This window comes from Equus przewalskii, chromosome 10 (genome assembly GCF_037783145.1).
Source record: "Equus przewalskii isolate Varuska chromosome 10, EquPr2, whole genome shotgun sequence".
Classification (NCBI taxonomy): Eukaryota; Metazoa; Chordata; class Mammalia; order Perissodactyla; family Equidae; genus Equus; species Equus przewalskii.
In genome coordinates, this window is record NC_091840.1 from 52807485 (window position 1) to 52831640 (window position 24156).

The following is a 24156-nucleotide window of genomic DNA, read 5'->3' on the forward strand; positions in this document are numbered from 1 at the left end:
TTTCCATCACTGTTATCTCTAAGTTGGACCATTTTAATAGCCTTAACAGTCTTCCCAGGCTCTGGTCTTCCCATCTGACTCCATCCTCCATAATACTGCCAGAATTGTGTCGACTCCCCTCCTTGTGAAGTCTCACCAGTTGGAGGCATGTCGTAATTCCTCAACACTGCCTATGAGGCTAGACCCTTCACAGTAGGTCTTAACTTCTGTCTCTGGCTTCATCTGATGTCTTTCGCTCATGGAGCCCATGCTTAAACTCTTCTGAAATCTCATGCTTGTTTTATCGTCTTAGAATGATCATCTCCTTTTCTTTTTCACCTGATAACTATCTACTAATCTTTTAGGAGCTTGCTCACAGTCTCCTTAGAGAATCCTTTCTGGACTGCTTAGGTGAGCAGCCCACTCTGTTTTATTGTCCCACTTTGTTGTCATACTTCTGTCAGAATATGCATGTTGTACCATAATCTGTTTGAATTGCTGTCTCTCCTGCTGGCTTGAGCTCCTCAGTGGCAGGGATGATTGTCATATGCTTGGTGCCCATTTCTGTACAGGCACACACTTGGTACTCAGTAAAACTGGTTGAATGGAATTGAGCGTGCATTAACCATCTTTGTGTTTTCTCAGAGCACTTCATTTCTTTTGCCTTCTGTTAAAGTTGGTTCACTGACCACATCCATTTCTGTCATCATCTCTGCACGCAGTAGGGGCTTAACAAATGCTGAATAACTGAATTAGTTCTAATAGCACTATGGAGCTTGTAATTAAGAGACACATGTATTTTTAGATTGCAAAATTCTCTGCAGATTTTATTTCCTTGACATTACAGTGACATATGACAGTGACAAAGAACTTCACATTTTGTGCATTTCTTTGGTCACTTTTAGCACTTGGATAAATTACTCTTCACTAATGACTTTTGTGTGAACCTCCCGGCTCTTCACCCGCAGCTTATTGACCTGGGACTCGGCGATGTCAGCCCGTTCCTTGGCCTCCTCCAGCTCATGCTGGAGCTTGTGGAATTTGGAGAGGTTGACGTTAGACCGTTCCTCCTGAGAAAAGAAATGCATTTGAGAGAACAGGAAAACTTGACATTTTCTGGTTCTTATTGCCTTTGTTACTAGAAGTAGCTACGAGGTTTGCTTCATGAATGAGAAAGCAAAAGAAAAACCTTAAGGAAGTTTTCAGAATTAACAGGATGAGAAAGATAGCTGCAGCCAAATGAAAAAGAAATGTTCTGAGATGGATTTATTATGAAGTTAAATAAGACTTGGACATCAGAGCCCTCATTTGCACAGCCCCTATGAGTGCTGGGAATTGCTGGGAGTTGTAGAGTGTTCTAGATAGGGAGGGAAGTGGGTTGTACCAAGAAGCATTTCTGGACTAACGTGTCTGGAAAATTGCTTAAAGAGGTCTCAGAAGAAATGAACCTGAATCTCTAAGGCTCCAGTAATTAGTAGTAACATTTTTCATTCTAAATAAATATTCATTTTCATACCTAATTTTGTATTCCCAATTTTGTGTTCTTTGCCTTAAAGAAAGCCTCTTAAATTCTAGAAACTTCAGACTGCACAAAACCTAGACCTGCTCCTGAACCTTAATTTTTAATACCAAACATACTTGATTATTGTTAGTGTCTGCTTGTAAGTATAAAGCACAAGCCCTACCCCAAGAATATTTAAGGTGCTCTACCATGTGCCACCACATGGCTCATGAAAAATGGGTTATTAATTTTTGGTTGCTTATTTACATTTGTTGGCTCTATATTTTAAGTGCATAAATAGCATCATTATTGATACAAAAATGAGCCAAGAATCTTTCATTTTTGGGAATTTGACAGTATTTGAAATACTCTCTGTGAAGATACTCACAGCCTCTTCAGCTTGTCTCTTATAAGCTTTAACTTTGGTTTGTAATTTGTCCACCAAGTCCTGCAGCCTGAGAACATTCTTACGGTCCTCCTCAGTCTGAAATGAAAGAGGTAGCAAATAGATACTGTCATTATTCGAAAACTCGTGAAAATAAAATATGGAAAACCTAAAAGGCTGGTCACCTGGTAAGTGAGTTCCTTTACTCTTTCTCTCATGTTTGCGCAGACCCTTGACAGCCTCAACATTGCGCTTCTGTTCACTTTCAACCTCATTTTCAAGCTCCCTCACCTGGAAGAGAACAAAGGAGTTTAACAATTGGCTGTAACTAGCTGCGTGAACAGGCCAGGAATTGAATGAAGTGGTGGAGACCCACCCTGGCCTCCAGTTTCTGGATCTGCTTCTTCCCACCCTTCAGGGCCAGCTGCTCGGCCTCATCCAGACGCTGCTGCAGGTCCTTCACCGTCTGCTCCAGGTTCTTCTTCATCCGCTCCAGGTGGGCGCTGGTGTCCTGCTCCTTCTTCAGCTCCTCAGCCGTCATGGCCGCCTAATTCACAGTAAAACAAGATCAGTTGAGGCAGCTGAGATAGCACATCAAGATTCAAGTTTGACCACCACTGCGTTGCCCTCTGCTCACATCGGTGATGGCCTTCTTGGCCTTCTCTTCTGCGTTGCGAGCTTCCTGGACAATGTCCTCCACCTCTCCCTGCAGCTGGGAAATGTCTGTCTCCAGCTTCTTCTTGGTGTTGATCAAGCTGGTGTTCTGTTTCAAGTTAATAAAAAAGAAGAAAAGCAAATTTCATTATAACTATTTACATTTTCATTTTTACTAGTGTACACAGGCATAAATTATTGATCGTTAGAAATAATTCAGAATAAAAACCAAGTCAAAAGTTGATTCTAAGTATATGCCTTCTCTTCCTTCTACCCACATCTCTGTTAATAAAAGTTCTCTTAAATTCTTCCAGATAAAATTTAATTTTTAATACCAAACACATTTGACTGTTGTCAGTGTCTGCTTGTAAGCATAAAGCACAAACCCTACCCCAAGAAAATATTTGAAGTGCTTCACCATGTGGCACCCCACGGCTCATGAAAAATAGATTATTAATTTTTGGTTGTTTATTTACATTTCTTGGCTCTATATTTTAAGTGGATAAATAGCATCATTATTGATACAAAAACAAGCCAAGAGTCTTTCATTTTTGGAAAGTTGACAGGATTTGAAATATTCAGTCAGTTCAAGGATACTAATAATGAAAAAGAAAACTGCTACATTTTAACTTGATTTTAAAATTATTTGTAGTATCTGATTTTAACTTTTTCATGATGGCTATTTCCATATATTATAACTTTAAAAAGTATACATTAATATATGTTTATTGTAAAAAAATAGAACATGCAAATTTGTAAAAAAAGAGACAGTAATTATTGTACTCTCACCACCCAGAGGTAATCATTGATAACACTTTTCTTTGTCCTTCTAGATGTTTCCTGTATATTTTTAACAAAGAGGATCATACTTTATATATCATTTTTAAGTTGCTTTTTTTACTTACTGTGTTGTGAACATCTTTCCATGGCAACAAATGGCTGTATTTTCGCCACTGTGAGGCTATACCACCATTTATTTAACAAGTCCATTATAAACAACAAATGCTGACTAGCAGTAATGATGGCCTCTATGAATTTGAACATAAGAGCTTCTTTTTATATCCCATGAAGTTAGCTTTATGTGCATACACAATATGTAATTATTACCTGTGGCTTATTCTTTCTCCTGTATTTTATTCGCTTAGCTATTTGTAGCTTAGAGTTGCAAAAGACAAGATGGCCACCAATGTTGTGTATATAGTTATTAGTAGGGGGTCTTTGTGCTTTTTTACAAAAGCTTCTAGAACTCTAAATTATTTCAAATCAACATGATTATGTCAGTCCATAAATATACTTGTGAATCAGCTAGGCCTCAGTATGTACTTACCGATGTACATTTTCCAGAACTTCAGCAAGGGACCCTTGCCAAGATTACTTCTTACTTTATAACAAGCTTATCCTCTCAAATTGTCTTCAACTACAGGGAGTGCATTTGCTCAACCATAGCCCTGAACCTCACCTGGGTGTGCAAGAGTTGCACACGCTCACTAGCATCCAGAAGCTCTTGCTCTGCCACTCTCCTGCTCCTCTCAGTCTGTTCCAGGGATGCCCTCAGCTCTTTAATCTGTGCCTGCATCAGGTTAGCTCTGCGCTCAACCATTGCCAGTTGTTCTTTAAGATCATCTTGGCCTCTGATGGCATCATCCAAATGTAGCTGAATGTCCTACACAGAAAGAGAAAATGACTCTTACTCATGCTCCAATTAAAGCAAATGCAAATTTAGGGTCATGGACACATGTTGATCTTAATAACTTAGAGTATGATTAGATAGGAAAAACTTGCAAGTCCCTTTAATGACAAATTTTTTGTAGCTGAGGATAGCAGTTCTACCCTAAAGAACATGATGTTATATTATTTTAGATCCTGAATCATAAAAGAATACCATGGCTAAAACTACAAAATTTTGGATCAGGAAAGTATCCTTAGAGATGAGCTACTCTAATGGTGTTATTATATATATTTATATATTAAACAAATATAGATATATGTATTTTATAGATATTTATATATTATATTATAAATAGATTATATATAAATAGGTTATATTATAAATAGATATTTATATACATCACATAAATGGAGAGATCTGTGCAGTGGCCTCTTTCATCACTTCCTCTGTCTCCCCACCCCACTTCTCTTCACTTGAAAGTATAAACTCTGTCCTGGGCTTTCCAGAGTTAAGCTATTTTTCAGCTGTGTACATAAAATTTTCAACTGATTACCATATTACTTAGATGATTTATGGCAAATAGTCCTCCTAAAATTTAAAATTGGAGTTACACAATTACACACAGACTGTGTGACACCGTGTGTGTTTGTCCAATGTACCTTCAGTATTCCTTGTGTGTTTCTAAGATTCCTCATTGCCTCAGTAGCCTGGCGGTTGGCGTGGTTCAGCTGAATTTCCATTTCATTAAAGTCTCCCTCCATCTTCTTCTTGATCCTCAGGGCATCATTTCTGCTTCTGATCTCAGCATCTAGGGTGCTCTGCATTGATTCCACAACTCTGAGATGGTTCCCCTTTAGCTGATCGATTTCTTCATCTTTTTCAGAAATTTTCCGGTAAATCTCAGATTTCACCTGATTTAACTCAAGTTGAATGTGAAGGATTTTGCCTTCTTCATGCTCAAGAGATGCCTTTCAAAAAAGCAACATTGAAGTTAACTAAAGAGCTTTTTTTCCTTTTGTACATTATGGTGATTTGTCCAAGAAGGTATTAAAAAAACTCATGAAGTTTCATACATTTTAATTTTGCCTATTCTGCATTTCCAAGGTACAATTCAGTATTTCTCACTGAATTACATGAGTTATCCCTTAAAGGCTTGCAACACAATACACCTGAGTTGCTATTAATTTTTCCATTTATTTATGATGTGTAGCTGAGTAAACGGAACACGTACCTCTGCCTCCTCTAGGGCAGCCTGTAGTTCGTTCTTCTCTTGATCTATTTGTTTCTTCACTTTCTCCAATTCATGGATATGCTTTCCTCCCTCTGCAATTTGCTCGGTCAGGTCAGAAATCTCCTCTATGGTTTAATAATAAAATACCAAATTCAGTCGAGAAAAAGGAAAAATTGAAAAGATCCCTCCATACCATTTTTGAAATAGAATGATTACAAAGACTCACACTGCAAGTTCTTATTCTCTCGCTTTAGCGTTTCAAGTTGGTCCAGGGATTCCTCGTAGGCATTCTTCACCTTGAACAGCTCAGTGCTGAGAGAACGGGACTCCTTCTGGGAGGCCTCCAGTTCAGCCTGAGTTTCTTCATTTTTCTGTTTCCATTCTGATAGGACCTGGAAGGACATCAGAACTAAGCTTCTGTAACCAAGAATCATGCCAGTTTCCCCATAGGAAGCTGGTCACTGTGGACCACCTTGTCAAAGTTCCTCTGCTTCTTATCGAGGGCTGCGCAGGCGGCATTAGATCTCTCCACGTCAATCATGAGGTCCTCCACTTCATTCTGGAGCCGCTGCTTTGTCTTTTCTAGAGAAGCGCATTTGGAATTCACGGCTTCCACATGTTCCTCAGCATCCTGCAGACGCTGGGCCAGCTTCTTCCTGAAAAGTTGGTCAGTGTGAGTGACCAAGAGTGGATTCAAAGTTACCACAGTGAACTTTAGAAAGCTGCTGACTAGGAAAGCATGCTTTCCCCAAGAGTTTTTGCTCCTATGTCCACAAGTTAAGATTTTCTAAAATATCTTCTCAGTAGCCATTTTATCTGTTCTAGAATTCTGTTTTCTCTAGTGAATTCTTATTTATATCTCAGGAGTTGTCAAATATATTGTTGAGGCCATTTTTTGTGTGTGTGGTGGTGGTGGTGTGTGTGTGAGAGAGAGATTGATTATGAGTACGCACTTTAGCTGAGTGAGCAATGTGAGGATGTGAGGATGTGAGAGTGAGGAAGAAGTCACAGCCAGGAACAGGAGGCATATCATCAAAGAATGTTAGCATTGAATAGGATCCTTAAACATTTTCTAGTATAGTCCTCTTTACAAAGAGGAAACTGTGGCCCAGAATGACGGGTCCAAGGTCATAGAAGTAGTCAGTTACTTTCTGGGTTTGGTCACCCCAGACAATAAATATTATTCCATGATTATTACACTTCCCAGATATCATCCAAAGTCTTACTGCTCTCTTCCCCACCCCACCTAATTCATGACCTCGCCAGCCCACACGCTTATCCAGAGTGCACCCTCTGCACATGCTTGCCAAACCCTCTCATTCTGTTTCATTCTAACAACTACTGAGATAAATCAAATTTAGGGAAGCTTCCTTCACAGGAAAGATAATGGTTATTTTCCTTCGACGTGTAACTCCCATGAGTTTTATTCCACAAAAAGTGTGTTATTAGTGAATAAGTTCATTGATACTGGTTGTTAGTTAAATGATGACAGAGTATAATAGTTTTATTCTGGACTTCCAATACTCCAGGTAGGAATAAACTGATTATCATTAATTAAAATATTCATAATAATGTGCCAGATAGTCTCCATGTCTCCATTTTTCCTTGTGTTAAATGAAATTAGTTCTACTTAATTCATAAAGGGTATGCTGATAATTATTAATTCATTTTGGTGGAAAGAAATTTGAGACACATTTGTAACAGACCAGAAGGAGAAGAGGGCTCTGGTCTTGGCCCATTCTCCAATAGGCATACACTGGGCTGTAAGAAGGATAATATACTTAATTAGAGTATATTTGATTGTATTTGAATACATTTGATTGTAGAGTGGGAATACAATAAAATAGGATGAAATCCTTTACTTATCTCCATGCCTCGATTATTCTGTCTTTTATTTTGCCTTTGCTGTTTTTTTCTGGGGGGAGGGGTGAGGAAGATTGGCCCTGAGCCAACCTCTGTTGCCAATCCTCCTCTTTTTTTGCTTAAGGAAGATTGTCACTGATCTAACATCTGTGGCAATCTTCCTTTATTTTATGTGAGATGCCACCAAAGCATGGTTTGACGAGCAGTACTAGGTCTGCCCCTGGGATCCGAACCTGTGAACCTCCAGCCACTGAAGCGGAGCGCCCGAACTTAACAACTATGCCACCAGGCTGGCCTCCCATGTTCTGTTTTTTAACTTTTATTTCTTTCTGCCCTCCTCACTAAGAGCTCGTACTTGGCCTCCTCCAGCTCCTCTGTGCGCTGGATGGCGTCCGTCTCGTATTTGGTCCTCCATTGGGCAGCCTCACTATTGGCCTTAGACATTGACCTCTGCAGCTCAGCCTTGGCTTCCTGCTCCTCCTCATACTGTTCCCGCAGCAGGTCACAGTCATGGCGGGAGGACTGCAGGGCGTGGGCCAGAGCACTCTTGGCCTGGACCAAGCAAAAAGTGTGCAATCTAAGTTTACATACTGATCATTGATATTCTCTATGTGACGTTCAATAGGTATGTCATGCTGCAAAGCTCAAGTGATTGAAAGTATCAACAGAAAATTCTCACCTTAGACTCCTCTTCTAGCTGCCTCTTTAATTCCTCGATCTGTTGTGCAAATGCTTGTTTGCCTCGGGATAGCTGAGAAACCAGAGCATCTTTCTCATCTAGCTGTCGTGAAAATTCACCTGTGAAAGATAAAACATGAGTGATTCAGTTCTGTTGTCTAGGTGAAGAACAATTTAAAGAATGAAATAACATTAGAACTCTTTTATTTCACATGATGAAAAGAATAAGCGAAGAGCTCTGGTGCTGTTGAGAAGGTTACTTCTTGCTTTTTCAAAAAAGTGTGAACTTTCTTTGATATTTTAGGATTTGGGCATTTTTTTTTGAGTAATCCTGAGCCAACAAAAATCTCCTCAGTTCAGGGAGCTTAATTTTTTTCCAATTACAGCTTAAATCATTCTTTTCACCATCTCACAATAAAAAGATGAAGGAATAACTAATCAATGATAAATGGGTGTACATGGCCCGAGAAGTGGTTTGCGTTTGATAGGTAAACACAGGTGGCGGCTCGCCTTTCATTCTCCACCTCTCTGCGGGCTGCTTATATTCATTTACTGACCTGATTCTGTCTGTAAACGTGCCTTCTGCGCTGACAAGTCATTGATTAAGCGTTGCTGCTCCTCTTCCTTCGTTTTCACTTCACTAAGCTGGTCCTCTAGCGTGCGGCACATTTTCTCGAGGTTTCCCTGTGGTGGGAAATAGAAAACAGGAAAAGATGATATATTTCTCTTTGTACCTCTGGGATTTGAAGGTCTGTAACTACTTGTGGAAAGGGGCTGAGTTTTATTTACTTTTCTATCTACCTCAAAGCCCTGCTTCAGTGCCTTGGATGTAGAGGCACATAATTTTGGCTAAATGAATAAATAAATGATTGTGAAAATTATATAGTTTTTATATGTTTTCTCCGTAACTGCATTCTTTCACAGTGATAGTAACAAAGTTTAGAGTGAATTCTACAAATAATATTTGAAGACTGAAATGATTCAATTTAATATAGTAATGCCTATTAAGAGTAATTTTAAAATTTGAGATAACATCTAAAATTTGTACAGTTACATTAGATATGGTCGTATATAAATATCGCCATATAGACATCATATAGTCATATAGATATTGACCATTTTGAATTGTTGCAAATAAAGATGAGAAGGGGACAACTTAATAAAGACCTTGGCTTTGGAGACAGTCTCCATGTTGCTAGCCAGGTCATCGATCTCCATCTTCAGCTCACTCTTCTCCTGCTCCATTTTCTGCTTGACCCTCTGCAGGTTGTCTATCTGCTCCCCGAGCTCGGCCACACTGTCCGCGTGCTTCTTCCGCAGAGCGGCCGCCGTGGCTTCATGCTGCAGGGTGGCCTCCTCCAGGTCCCTGCGCATTTTCTGGAACTCAGCCTCCCGCTTCTTGTTCATCTCAATCTGGGCTGAAGTTGCCCCACCAGCTTCTTCGAGCCTCTCGCTGATCTCCTCCAGTTCCCGGGAGAGGTCGGAGCGCTGCTTCTCTGCTTTGGCCCGGGAGGCGCGCTCTGCCTCGATTTCCTCCTCCAGCTCCTCGATGCGGGCCTGGGAGTGACATATCGACATTCATGTGAATTCGTGGCAGTTTTGATTCCTGTAATGCCCAGAAAAAGTGGAAGTTGTGACTTACTTGTAACTCCTTGATCTTCTTCTGCAGCTGCATCGCAAGGGCCTGTTCATCTTCGATCTTGCTTTGCAGATTGCTCATTTCAAACTCTTTCCTGTTAGTAGAGTGACACATTAGCTCACAGTCAATTCTTCATCAGTCTTCTTTTATGTATAATCGAGTGTCTTTATACTGCCGGTGTTGAGGGAGTGATTAGTGCATGGTTGACAAGTCACTAATGTACCATTTTCATGAAATATGAAAGTCTAAGATGTGATTATTTGCTTTTTTTCCCATAGGCCATGAAGTAATATTTTAGAGATCTTTAAAACATATATTTAATTTGAATTGACAGATAGCAAGCAGGTTACAACTGAACTGTATCATACTCACTTTTTGAGTTTCTCATCAAGTTGCTGTTTGTCATTTCCTATGTCCATTGTGGATTCTTGGCCAATTTTAGGTCACCCTCCAGTTTTCTCTTGGCTCTTTCTAAGTCCATGCGCAGTTTCTTTTCTTGTTCCAGAGATCCTTCAAGCTAAATTTATAATAGATTTTATTTATTTTAGTTCTTAAGCACTGAACCATATGTTACTAGCCCGCAAAGATACACAGAGAATTTTAAAAGATACACCAAATAGCATGAGAACTTTATTTATTTATTTATTTTTTGTTTTTTGTTTTTTTTTGGAGGAAGATTAGCCCTCAGCTAACTACTGCCAGTCCTCCTCTTTTTGCTGAGGAAACCTGGTTCTGAGCTAACATCCGTGCCCGTCTTCCTCTAGTTTATACGTGGGACGCCTACCACAGCATGGCTGCCAAGCAGTGCCATGTCCGCACCTGGGATCCGAACCAGCGAACCCCGGGCTGCCGAGAAGCGGAACGTGCGAACTTAACCGCTGCGCCACCGGGCCGGCCCCGATGAGAACTTTAAGTATTAGTTTCACATCAGCAGTTAAAGGCTTATGAGCATCATTGACAGTTGCATGTCACAGTAGTTCATTTTGTCCTAAGAGGAAACACCGTGCTTCTCACACTTACATCATCCACTTGCTGCTCTAGCTTGGTTTTAGCTTTGGTCAGGGTGCTGACTTTGTCCTCTTCTGCCTGCAGGTCATCCAGGGTCTGCTGGTGGGCCTCTTGGAGGGCCTTCTTCTCCTTGGTCAGCTTAGCGATGGTTTCGTCCAGGCCTGCCATCTCCTCTGTGAGGTTTTTCACCTTGGAAAATTGAGAAGAAATGGTCTCTGCAATAAAGCAGCTTTGTTGGATGGCAGAACCTCTATATGATGGAGCAGATTATGATTCATACCTTGTTCTCTGTGGCGTGTTTCTCCTTTTCAACCTTGGCCAGTGTCAGGTCAAGGTCATCAATGTCCTTCTTGAGCTCTGAGCATTCGTCCTCCAGTTTCCTCTTCTTGGCCGTCAGCTCAGCGTTGATCTCTTCCTCATCCTCAGCTCTCTCAGTCGCCTCCTTGATTTTGGCCTCCAGCTGGATTTTGGTTTTAATCAGCTGGTCACATCTTTCCTCTGCATCAGCCAAACTGTCTGCTTCCTAAAGGGGGAAATTAAGCACTTTCATTTGTCTAAGCTCTATCTGCAAACACACAAAAACTTATTAAAAGGTGGAAACTGCAATGACTCAACCGGTTCAGTCCATACGTTCGCCAACTAACTTGACAACTTTTAAAAATCCAGTGGACAAAATGTTAGTAATTTTAATCTACTGATTAAGTATAATAACAGATTTCCTCCAAATATTCATGTGTGGAAGGTCAAACCAGGAAGACTAGCCTTTTGGCAAAATATATACCTTTGCTACTTTGGAAAAGTCACTTATTCATTCTAGGACTCAGTTTTCTTGCATTTGAGGGGGGATTAATTTAGCCCTTTTCTGCCCTGGTGAAAATGACATAACTTCTATTTTATGCACAAAAATATTCACTAAGGAGAGAACAGTCTAATCTAATAGAAGGTTTTATAAAGAAAGGAAATGGTCTGTGGATATTTTTGTGACTTTGCTCACTGATGACCAAACTATGTGTGAACGTGCGTTGAACATATGCAACGTAATTGGTGACTTTGCATCTATTGCCTCTTTAGGTCTGAGTCTTAGTATTTTGAAAGGCAAACAATTCCAACAAATGTTTCAATGGAAACTATTTATTTATAAACCTTAAATTAAAAAATTCTCACATCCCGTCAGATAGTGATTGTACAATCTATAATACTCACAGATTGAACTTGGAGCTGTAAGTCATTTTTCTCTTGCGTCAGAGCTACCATTTTCTCTTCAAGTTCTTTCCTTTTTGCCTCTGACTTAGCCAGCTCTTCTTTGGTCTTCTCGAATTCTTCCTTCATGTTGGCCATCTCTTTCTCTGTCTCTGCACTCTTGAGGAGGGGCTTGATCTTGAAATACAGCTTCATCCAGGGCCAGTGCTTCACATTCATGAAGGCACGGACATTGTACTGGATGCAGAAGATGGACTCTCTGTAGGAAAGAAAAAAAGATGCAAATGAACAAGAAGGTGAAAAGTGACCATCCCTCAACAAAAGTAATGACTGCATTGGTTGCAACTATGAAAATGTGGGGAAGAAGAACTTATACTTGGTCCCTCACCTCCTCTCCATCATTTTCTTGAACTCCACCCTCATCAGGTACCCTCTGCACATGGCTTGAGTGCGTGTGATGAGTTGAGCCAGCTTTTCATCTCGCATCTCCTCTAGAGTTCCCAACAGTCCAGCTTTAAAGAAAACCTTGCCAAAGAACAAGTTAAATATGTTATTTCCACTCCTGAGAAAGGCTAAAGATGATGAAATTATGATAGAAATTTGGGTTGGTGGTACCTTGGTGTGACCAAATTTGTACTGGGTGTGGTCAATGTCAATAGACCCTAGAAGTTTCTCAGAAGCTTTCTTGCTGTCAATGAACTGACCCTCTGGGATAGCACTTGCATTTAGAACCTTGTATCTGTCAGAATAAAAAAAATATAAAAATATCTTTTTTTTTCACTGAAAAAAAAGGTGGAACTCTTGGTAGCTATCATTGAAAAAGGGATAGATTGAGTTTTGGAGGAAAAACTTCATTAAAACAACGAGTGCTTTTACAGTGCTTCTCAGTAAAACTTGGGAAGATATGGTGAAAAACTTATGATAATATAAATCAAGCCTTTTTTTAATGATCACCTTTCAAATAATTGCATTTCATTTTTCAAGGAAAAGTTAAAAAATGTTTGAACTATGTGGTGATTTTTATGTAAACTAACACATTGAAAGGGAAAAATAATGAGACACTAACCTCTGTTTGAAGTCTGCGTAAAGGATCCTGCTTGGGAATCCCTTCCTGCAGATGTGGATGCCTTCCAGCACACCATTGCACCTCAGCTGGTGCAGGACAAGTTCATGCTCCATGGCCCCTAAAAAAGAGGTATGTTTTCTATATAACAGTCCAATGAAAAGTCACACTGGAGTCTTATCTGGATATGAGATGTGTCTTACCAGGAGTTTTAGTTTCATTGGGGATGATACAACGTACAAAGTGAGGGTGAGTGCTCCTCAAGTTGGTCATCAGCTTATTTAAATTCTCCTGTAAATCCACATGAAAAGTTTTAAAATAATTTGTTTGCATCTACGAGAGTTCCAATCAATGTGCATAGTTAATGTGCCCCCGTTTCACATTTTAATGAGCTATCTCAATGAAGACCAAACACAATGGCCAAGAGAAATCATGCATATAGAGTACAGATAGGAAATGATGGATTACACAAAACCAGTCACCCTCAGTTTATGTTTCTCAAGCACTGCCAATCAGAGAAGAAGTACATTAAGACTTTGGTCGTATGAAGTAGATGTAACTGAATACAGTGCTTGCTTTTAAGAGAGGGTTTGATTTCACGTGAAATTTGTTCAATGCCAGATCTTTTAGATTTGGGGCTTAAATGGGGAAATCACTCGTTTATCTTAAGGTTTGTTGTGAAGAGACACACTGTGGGTATTCTTTTTGTTAAATTTCTTGTAAGGAATTTTTCATATTTTTTTAGTACATCACTACTTTCTTCAGTTTCACCATAGATTTCTTTTTAAAAAATTTTATAAAGTTAAAGTTTATAAAGTTAAAATTTTTTTACAAAAGTAATCCTTTGAAATTCAAGAATATACCATACCCTGAAAAGAGCTGACACTGTCTGGAAAGAAGAACCTTTTTTCTTGCCACCTTTCTTTCCGCCACCACTTTCTGAAAAATAAAATAGAAAAATTAAAATTATTTGCAACAGCCTTTTAAGTACTATCCATAGACAGCAGGACTGCCAACATTTCCTTTGGAATTTAAATTTGCACTCATTCACTTGTATGCTTCCTATTCTTCTTTCCGTGTCTTCCTTCCTTCAGTTGTGGATTAAGAAAATGTAAGCATTGGCTCACATTATAGGCATCGAGGAAAACAACGACAATAGCAAATAGGAACTGTGAGTGAAAAGCGTAGGTGTCGGGGAGGCATGGGACACCTCTACTCAAATCTGCAGTCTGTTCCCTGAAGGCAGTGCCCAGGAGACAGAGTAGCAAGGCCTCCCTAGTGCACACATCCCCCAGAGGAGGTAAAGCTTCCTGCTTGGTCCCAGGTAGGCGAGCCCCTCCTGACCCGCGGGAGTCCTGTTTCCTCTTTGCCTGTGCTTCCATGCTGTTGCCTGCACCTCTGGTCTTAGGGGACTTAAGAGAACAGACTTCAGTTGCTCAAGCACTAGTGCCCTGACAAAGAATTTCCTCACCTCCAGCTTAGCTGGATCCTTGAAGGAACTAGTACTATTAAAATGGTAGAAAATAGCTGTTTGACCCTGAGCAGTCACTTAACCTCTCTGAGTCTCTGTTTCCTCATTGGTGGAATAAGCCATGTACTAAATGATCTAGAGTGTCAATTTTAGCTCTGAACGTCTAAGCTCTTAAGACTGTACCAATCTTGTTAAATATACTTCCTTTCATTAGAACCATATTGGCCAGTATTTTCTTGTTAGGTTTTGCTATAACTATATCTGTCTCAGATGAACAGTATATTTCTATTTTGTGACTCTAGGAACATATTAATGGCATTAAAAATGACCACCTTCTCCTGCTTGTCTCCCAGCGAAGAGGAAAGCCAGAGTCTTCATTGCAGATTTCTGGTACAGCCCAACCACGGTCTCATTCAGGGGGTCCTTGTTCTTGTCAAGCCAGCTGGTAATGTTGTAGTCCACGGTGCCAGCATAGTACACCTGTGAGAAGTGGGCCTCAACCTTGCCTTTGGCAGGTTTGGGCTTCTGGAAATTGTTGGACTTTCCAAGATGCTGTTCATACAGCTTGTTCTTGAAGGAGGTGTCTGTGGCCTTGGGGAACATGCACTCCTCTTCCAGGATGGAGAAGATGCCCATCGGCTGAAAGAATAAAAAGAAACAAAAACCATTAGCATTTGGTCTGCTTGTAGAAATAATATGTAACATTAGCATCCTATTTGAGTAAATTCATACTTGAATTCCTTATAGTTAATGAAAACTCGTGCCTTTGGTGAGAAGTTGTTCGTTTAACAAATATTTCCTGGGTGCTTATCAGGATGCAGGTGCTGTGTCAGGCTCCGGGATTGATGGAGAGTAGGATAAATGGAGGGCATGCCCTCGTGGAGTTGGGGTCTTTGCCCCAAAGGCTTTAGAGCCATATTTCTCCAAGTGTGCAAACTGGTTGCATCAGAATCGCTTGATAAAAATGTGGATTCCAAGGCTCCATCCTCCACTTAGCAAAAAGTATTTCTGGGGCGAGATTAGGGAAATCTGCATTCATTAAGTGCTTGTGGTGAGTCTTGGGAACAATTGAAGTTCAAGAGCCTCTGCTTTAGAACACTAGAAATTCATATTTCAAATGCCAGTGATAATGAATCTGAGGATGGCAAAGAAAGAAGAAGTAAAAGCTACTTTCATCAGTGCTCTTTTTTAAGGAAAGGTGGCTGTAAACACAAGGCTTGCATTGCAAGCTGTGGGGAAATATAGAGTTCTGGACTTTATAGAAAAGATTCAGTCTCCCTTTACCAGAATGCCCACCTCACAGTTGGCAAAAGAAGGAACTTTTCCTGATTTTGTTTACAAGTAGAAATCTTTTCCCATAGTCTGTACCAAGGATTTACACTTTTAATTTAAGTACCGTTCAGCAGTTTACTCTGCAATCTCAAAAAGCAAGCGAACCTTCTCGATGAGCTCAATGCAGGCAGCCAGGTCCATGCCGAAGTCGATGAACGTCCACTCAATGCCTTCCTTCTTGTACTCCTCCTGCTCCAGCACGAACATGTGGTGGTTGAAAAACTGTTGCAGTTTCTCGTTGGTGAAGTTAATGCACAGCTGCTCCAGGCTGTTGAACTAAGTAGAAAATACAAATTAACATTCATCTGATAATAAAGCCTTCTCTTGGAAAGGAGCTTTTCTTCGTTGGTTAGCCTCACTGCCCTCTTAGCATGGTATGGCTAGGTCGTGCCTATAGCCACCCCTTCTACCCTCCTGTGTCTTTTCTGCTGCTGCTGGCTAGGAAGTGTCATCACACTTCGATACCATTCCTGTCATCTAAGTTCACACAGGTAGGAAATGACAGAGGTGGGATGTGAGTCCAGATCTATCTCAGCCCCAAGTTCATGGCCTTTCATGGACTTTTGGTTTTATTTCATGTGTCAATTTAATTTACAGTGCAGCTATTTTTCATAGACCTTTTCCAGTATTGACCTCTGCAGCAAGATTTGTAATTTTCTGCCACAAAGTTTCTACTAACTCACGTCAAAGATCTCAAAGCCAGCGATGTCCAAGACCCCGATGAAGTACTGCCTGGGCTGCTTGGTGTCCAGCTGCTGGTTGATGCGGGTGACCATCCAGAGGAACATCTTCTCATACACAGCTTTGGCCAGAGCACCGACTGCGTTGTACACCTTCATAGACAGAGTAATGTTTGTTGGCCTTCTTAAAGACATGCCATGAAGGCCAGGGAAGTGTGTGATTCATTGAGGTCGTGCACTTACTTGCTGCACAGTCTGGCCTTTGGTGACGAACTCATTGCCGACTTTGACCCTAGGGTAGCAGAGGGCTTTGAGCAGGTCAGCAGAGTTCAGACTCTGGAGATAGGCAGCCTTGTCAGCAACTGCAGAGAGACAATTCAGGTACGCAACGTGACCTACTGTGGGCTTCACAATTCATAGTGGGGGTAGTGAGTAAATCATTTTGTGGAAAGGCTGTGTGGGGGTAAATTTACGCTGTCCATCAGGAGCTCATTTCTTAAGGAAGTGTGAGTTTGGACTTGGCTTTTTGCCTATGTTCTCTCATTAAATCCGGATGGAGGTTTATTTGGTACCTTCAGTGCCATCTGGCTCAGCTTGCTCCTCACGCTGCTTCTGCTTGAATTTCAGGTTCCCATAATGCATTACTGCCCCTGTAAGCTTATAGATGGACACTCTTTCATCAGAAGTGAAGCCCAGGATGTCAATGGTGCTCTACCAAGAGAGAGAAGACGACAAAAGTTAGAGCAGAAGACTGTAACCTATTTAGGAGAATTTATACTATATGTTTAACCACACCTACAATGTGTTGTTACTGTCCTTGCCGAACATAAAGGATTTTTATTTTTAGATTGGCACCTCAGCTAACATCTTTTGCCAATCTTCTTTTCTTTTTCTTCTTCTTCCTCTTCCCCAAAGCCCCGCAGTACATAGTTGTATATTCTAGTTGTGAGTGCCTCTGGTTGTGCCATGTGGGGTGCCACTTCAGCATGGCCCTACAAGCAGAGCCATGTCCTTGCCCAGGATCCGAACTGGTGAAACCCTTGGCCGCCGAAGTGGAGTGCGTGAACTGAACCACTCAGCCGTGGGCCCGGCCCACTAAAGGAGTTTTTTAAAAAGCTACTGGCGTAACTTACATCTGTGGCCATCAACTCTTCTTGGTCATCAATGCTGGGGACTGTGATCCCCCCTTGACTGACAAAGGCATAGTCATACGGGTTGGTGGTGATCAGGAGCATTTCTGGGTACAGAGAATTCAGGGTATGTGTTTTACATTAGAAGATGTTAATAAAACAGTTAACTTCTAGCTTATAAATTTAAACTCTTTCTTACCAATTAGATCTGGCTTCTTGTTAGACATGATCTGATAAAAAATGTGGTAGCTTCTTTCCGCCTTTAGCTGGAAAGTAACTCTAGACTTCTCCAGAAGATCTGCAATGGAAAGGAGACATTGGATTAGGGGGAAAAAGTATAAAGTTCTTGGAGTGATTTTGGAGCTTGAGGTCATTAGCTAAATTACATCAGCCCCTTGAGATTTCAGCTGAATGTTCCCATGAGGGTCCACATATTACATCTCTACAGACACCATTGCAGTTGCTCTTACCACCCCTACAAAGAAATAAAGCATGCCAGGCCCAAGACATATTCATTTCTCACACAGGAGATCCTTGGCATTGGGGATATAATTGATTTCTGTTACTCACATGTTTCAATATCAGCAGAAGCCAGTTTCCCTGTGGTACCAAAATGAATCCTGATGAATTTACCCTTGAAAGTAAGAAAAGATAATGTTATATATAAGACTTGAGGGCATAAGAAAGATGATGTTGAAATAATAATTCAGAGATGCTTTCCCAGGCATTAAGGGCTGAGAAAACACCTCTGTGACCGAGAGACTTACAAAGAGAGAGGAGTTGTCATTCCTCACGGTCTTGGCGTTGCCAAAGGCCTCCAGTAGGGGGTTGGCACTGATGATCTGATCTTCCAGAGTCCCCTGCAAAGGCGAGAGCAGACCTCACATCTGGGCTCGGGAGCTTCTTCCCTGAGAGCCCAGAGTCAGAGCATGGCCGTCAGACCCACCTGCATTTTGCCGGAAGTAGGTTCCTCCTTCTTCTTCTCCCCAGTAACTGCAATTGTTGCAAAGTACTGGATGACACGCTTGGTGTTCACAGTCTTCCCGGCACCAGATTCTCCACTGCCAAACAGTGAGCAAACTTGTGAGCAAGCGAGCTCTACGACAAGTGACACTCCTTCCACCATCAGCATTTCCTGCCTTATGCATCTGTCTTTATATGTTGTCGTCAGAGTCTCTTAGATCTTTCTTTTTAGCCTACATACAGCTCTTATTATTTCTGTTGCTTTGCACTGACAAGAAGTAGAGAAATTTGTTCATTAGTCATGTAGCACATATTTCTTGAGTGCTTAAAATGTGCCAGGCTCTGTAATAGGTGCTGAGGCCTGGGCTTGAGGGGTCCGAAAAGCAGCCACTCAACAACTGTGTAGTAAATGAAACAATTAGCAAACACCTCTCTGAAGCAATGCAAGTGTTCTTCAGCTTCCTTTGACTAAAGACATGACACAAATTACAGCTTTGAAGGAGCAGACATTCCTCAAGTAGGCCTTAAAAATGAACCCCTGGTAAGAGTTCTAAACTGCTCAGCCTTCAGAACGTTGTACGTTGCTCACTGCCCTGTACCAGGTGTGACTGTGCACAAAGAAGGGGTTTGCATCTCCCACTCCCAGGAAGGTTCTGTGGAACTTTCAAGACTGGGCTAGCAGATGATGTGATTTGGGACGTTGTTATTTTACGTTCTGATGCAATCTAAACCCTACAGTAAACTGAAAACAGCATCTAGTTCCAGGCTGATCATGCCATTGCTTTAGTATCGATGGGGGCGTTAATTAATTTCTCCTTTTGGTTTGTCATTTTCCCAGTGAGAATCAAAGACTAAGAAGTCTCAGAGTAGTAATACGTACGTGATTAAGATAGACTGATTCTCCCGATCTAGAAGGAAAACAGTGGACAGTCACCATATGTACCAGTTATGCAAACAACACTTCCTATAGGGAAACACTCAGGGCATTGAGGATAAGTGTCATTCTCAATGGAGTTTTTCAGTATATTATTGTAAAGTTATATATGGTCTAATTCTAAAGCTTCTTAGGTTGGGGAAAAGAAACGTGTTGTCATTTCTTAAATTCCTTAAGCCCCCACAGGAAGTATGTCCTTCTGGTTTAAAATAAAGAGCAGTGCTTTCCAAAGCTAGACATGTTCTCTAGTTGTCGTCTGTAGATTTCAGTGGCATGGCTTCCTGTTGATTAATGCATATAATTGAGAAATGCATAATATGGTAAGGGTTTGGAGTGTAATTTAATAGGTTAAAATAGTATTAATCAAGCCAAGGTTGAAATTTAGTTTCTAAATGGATCAATTGGCCACACACACACACTCACACGCATCTCTCTGTTTTATGGCCACAGACTGAAACTCCGAGTCTGATCTGCCTTCCCAAATGTGTGCTTAGGGTCATTGTAAGGTCAGGTGAGGAGGGTGCCTCAATCAGAACAAAATCCTTTTAAGGGAGGAAAATAGTTTCTGTTTGTATGCTACGTGTAGCCCCAAATACCATCTTCATTCAAAGAGAGGTTATCATCCCTGAAATGGGCCTTGACATTTTTAAGGAGAGAACAATACTTCTAAAAGTTTCCAATTCATAATTACTAAGACTGTTAGGTGCTAAAAGGATTAAACACATACTTTTCACTTTTGTACAGACAATATCATTCAGTTGTTACTTAATCTTACCCTTGTTACTCAAATATATAAAATAAATCATGTGTTTCCAAGCAAGGAGACTGTAAACAAATTAAACTTAATTGGGATGGAGCAGTAAGATGATCTGGTAAAATCATGGTGGTGGAATCAGGAGAACTGAGTTTTAGCCCTCACTTTAACAATATGTACCTCTCTGTGGTTTAGTAACCTCTTCTCTATGAGGGGATTGGATTCAATTATTTCTATGGGTCTTGTTAGCTTTAACATTTAGTGGTTATAGGTGGTAATAAAAACAGTTGAGCCGCTCACCAGTCAGCATGAACTGATAGGCATTGTCAGAGATGGAGAAGATGTGGGGCGGGGCCTCCTGGCGCTTTTTGCCTCGGTAGGCTGTCACCACCTCGGCGTTGTACACTGGCAACCACTTGTAGGGGTTGACGGTGACACAGAACAGACCTGAGTAGGTCTGCCAAAAAAGAAAAGAAAGGAATATAATTATTTCATGGGGACCTTAATAATGTACTATTTTTCACAAATACTAAGCACCTGCGTGAGCAGAAGGCCGAGAGAATGAACTCACGTAGATCATCCAGGCTGCGTAGCGCTCTTTGAGGTTGTACAGCACAGCAGGCTCATGCAGGTGAGTCATCATGGCCATGTCCTCGATCTTGTCATATTTGGGAGGGTTCATGGGGAAGCATTGGTCTTCTTTCACAGTTACTGTCTGTCAAGTCAAATAAGAGAGGCCAGGTCAAAAACTAAGTGTCAGCTAACCTAACTGCAAACGAGGCACCATCAAATCATCTCCAGACGTTTTACTCACAGCTCCAGCTTCAGTCTTGGCTGTCACCTTCCCTCCTTCCCTGCTCTGCACTGTTGCTTTCACAAAGGACTCCTTAGGGTCAGCCACAAAAACTGATGTCTTGGCATCGAAAGGCTTATTCTGGGCTTCAATTCGCTCCTTTTCAGACTTTCGGAGGTAAGGAGCAGCCTCCCCAAAGACGGCCATCTCAGCATCAGAACTCATGGCTGCGGGTTACTGGTGGCGACACAGCAGCAGGTGTGCCTGGAGGGAAGACACAGAGCTTGGAGGTGACCTGGGCGGCGGTGGTCATTGTCTTGCTGACTTCAGGATAGTGTGTCTCATTGGCCATGCTTGTTTTCTCCTGCCTGCCTGTAGGTATCACTCCTGTGTGCTATGAATGGTGCTGAGAGATCAGATCACTGGCTTGACAGTCGTATGTTGGCAGCTTAATTTATGTGACGTTTTCATCCTCCATTCTATCCTCTACATTGTAAGCCTTAGTTGAGAAGTATGGAAGAATTCATGTTCAGTCACCAACATTTGTGATGCCCCAAGTGTGTTCAGAATCTTTTCTTTTCTGTTTGCTTTTCGTTCCTTTCCTTTTGCCACTTCCCTCCTCTCCCTTTTTTGACATTGCAATGATACAAAGAAATGGAAAATAGCAGTTTCCAGTGGCTTTACAATCTAAATGAACCTGCTTTTAAAACTCAAATATTTAGGCAAATTTTTTCCTTCCCCAACTTATTAAAATCAGATGTATAAATTGGATGTAAAAATTATTAAAATTGGATGCATGAAAAAGTACATCTGTTCTTCCAGGACATAGTCCAGATTGAAAACACTTAGTAAGCACAAATAAGCTCCTAGTTAACTGACAGGTGTTAGATAAGTAAAGGGAAAGGAAATTACAATGAAAGCTGTAAATCTAATAAATAATTTTGTCCTAAGTCAAAATTGTCTCTTTCATCAATTCTTTTTTTTTTTTGAGGAAGATTAGCCCTGAGCTAGCATGTGCTGCCAATCCTCCTCTTTTTGCTGAGGAAGACTGGCCCTGAGCTAACATCCATGCCCATCTTCCTCCACTTTATATGTGGGACATCACCACAGCATGGCGTGCCAAGCAATGCCATGTCCATACTCAGGATCCGAACTGGCTAACCCCGGGCGGCCGAAGTGGAACGTGCGCATTTAACTGCTGCACCACTGGGCCGGCCCTCTTTCATCAATTCTTAAACTGTGTGAAAGTCAGCAGTATTACCAAAACAAAAGATAACTTAAAAGATTCTTGAAGAAAAACATCTAAATTAAAAAAAGTTTCATAGTAATTGTATATTTTTAGTCTATACTTCTGTTTGTTTTTAGCTGGATTTTAGCATACTGGTTGTTTTTATCTAATTCTTATTATTTTAGGTATACCTCTCTCACTCTTCCTCTTCTTTTTATAAAAATACCAGTCCTTTAAATATCTCTTCTAAAATGGATAACTAGTATAAAGTTTCAAGCCAAAATGAACTTACAAAATTTTTCCCATTGACAAATTAATTATGAAGAAATAAATCCTCTTGTCCTGACAGCAAGGACAGGATGAGTGGCCAGAGTTAAAGAAGGTGACCTCTGTGGAGTGGGAAAGGGGCTGGTTTGTGGAAAGCAGCGTCTTGGTTGCCAACAGCAACAATAGCCTGCCTTTCTTAGGCTTTCTGAAAGGAGTCTTGGTCTTTTGTCGTGAGCATTAAACTTCCTCTCAGCTTATTTAGAGATGGAATTTGCCACATACTCTGTCTCTGAAATCAATCTAGTTCATGCCTGTAAAAGTCTCTTGATGATACAGTCAAATTTAGACATATTTCTATTGGGATAGAGATTGGAACATTTAACGTTAGAGTTTTTTTCTTCGAAGGAGAAGTCTTGTTCTGTTACATTATTTTTTGTTTCTGTGTTTGTTTTTTTATACCAGGCAACTTTGAATTAACAACGCACTACCATGTAGAAATTACTCTAATACAGTGTATCCACAAAACACAGAAAGGGTGTTACCCTTCTGGTCTCGTTGAGATCAGTCCCAGCTTGTGGGTCACAAGCCCCCAAGGATCCTCACGGTTCTTGCAGGGGTTCCTTGAATCCACCTGCGCAGTGACAATTGCCTCAACTTTGAACAAGCAACATTCCCACACAAGCAATATGTTTTCTCCTCTTTCCCAAGTGAATATAGCTATTACATTAAGTATAAACTCATTTAAAATAATTATTAAATGTATAGTAGTTTTCATCATTATGTATATTCCTAACATAATTCTAAAAGTACAGGTCCCAACGCATGGAGTTGGGGGAGGTACATTAAATGTTTTGATTCTGTGGAAGAGTTTTTGGAAACTACAGACTTAGATCACAGATGGCAAGAGCTGGAGGGACCTTAGTAGTCAACTAGAATCCAGCCTCCTCATTTTACTGTTGAGGAAACTAAGGCCCAGAATGGTGAAGGGTCGTTCAGTGTCACAGAGGTGTAAGTGGTGGTGCTGGGACACGAGCCCCGTTCTCCTAAGTGCAGGTTCAGTGCTCATTCCACTGCAACACACTGTATTTCAAGATACGTAAAAGCCAACTGGCTTGACCCAGGCAACTAGAGTCAGCGAAGAGCCTGGATTGGCACCTAGAAATTTTTCCTTCCAGATCAACACATTGTTGATTTTACCATTCCACCTCTCCAATATATCCTTATTGGTTAAATTGCAGAAGTAGTTCACATTAAATATACAGGTGATCGTTGCAGTCTTTCTGAAGTTCTAACAACTTGTGAAAGAGAAGACTCATTAAATTTTGTGTGGTTAAATGGTCTCAAAAGTGAAAATTTTGTGAGAAGGCGTTTTTAAAGAAGAGCTGCTCCTTGTATCCTATTCCTGATACTAAACCAGGAAATAAAATGGTAGCTCTTTAATATGTAGCAATATCCCTTTGTTCTTTAGAGTGTAATAATAAATTACTCTTACCTCTTGTGTTACCAGGTGAAAAAGGTGGCAGGCTCAAAGCAGACAACTACTGTTGAAAGAAAAAACAAACAGGAGAATGCGGATTCTTTTATTTTTTTTCCATTTAATCACAAAATACTAGTAACTATATTGTGTACAGTGTCATCCTTAGGCTATTGGAAAGAAAAACTAAAATCTTGGAAACAGTAGTCATCTCCCTTAAGTAAATAATCATTATCATCAGGCATGTAAAACTAGCCGAA

At 40.7% G+C, this 24156-nt stretch overlaps 1 pseudogene; it reads right to left on the reverse strand.

Moving 5' to 3' along the window:
* Positions 1-896: 896 nt before the first annotated feature.
* On the reverse strand, positions 897-21179 carry LOC103556587 (myosin-4-like; annotated as a pseudogene).
* Between the last annotated feature and the right edge of the window lie 2977 nt (positions 21180-24156).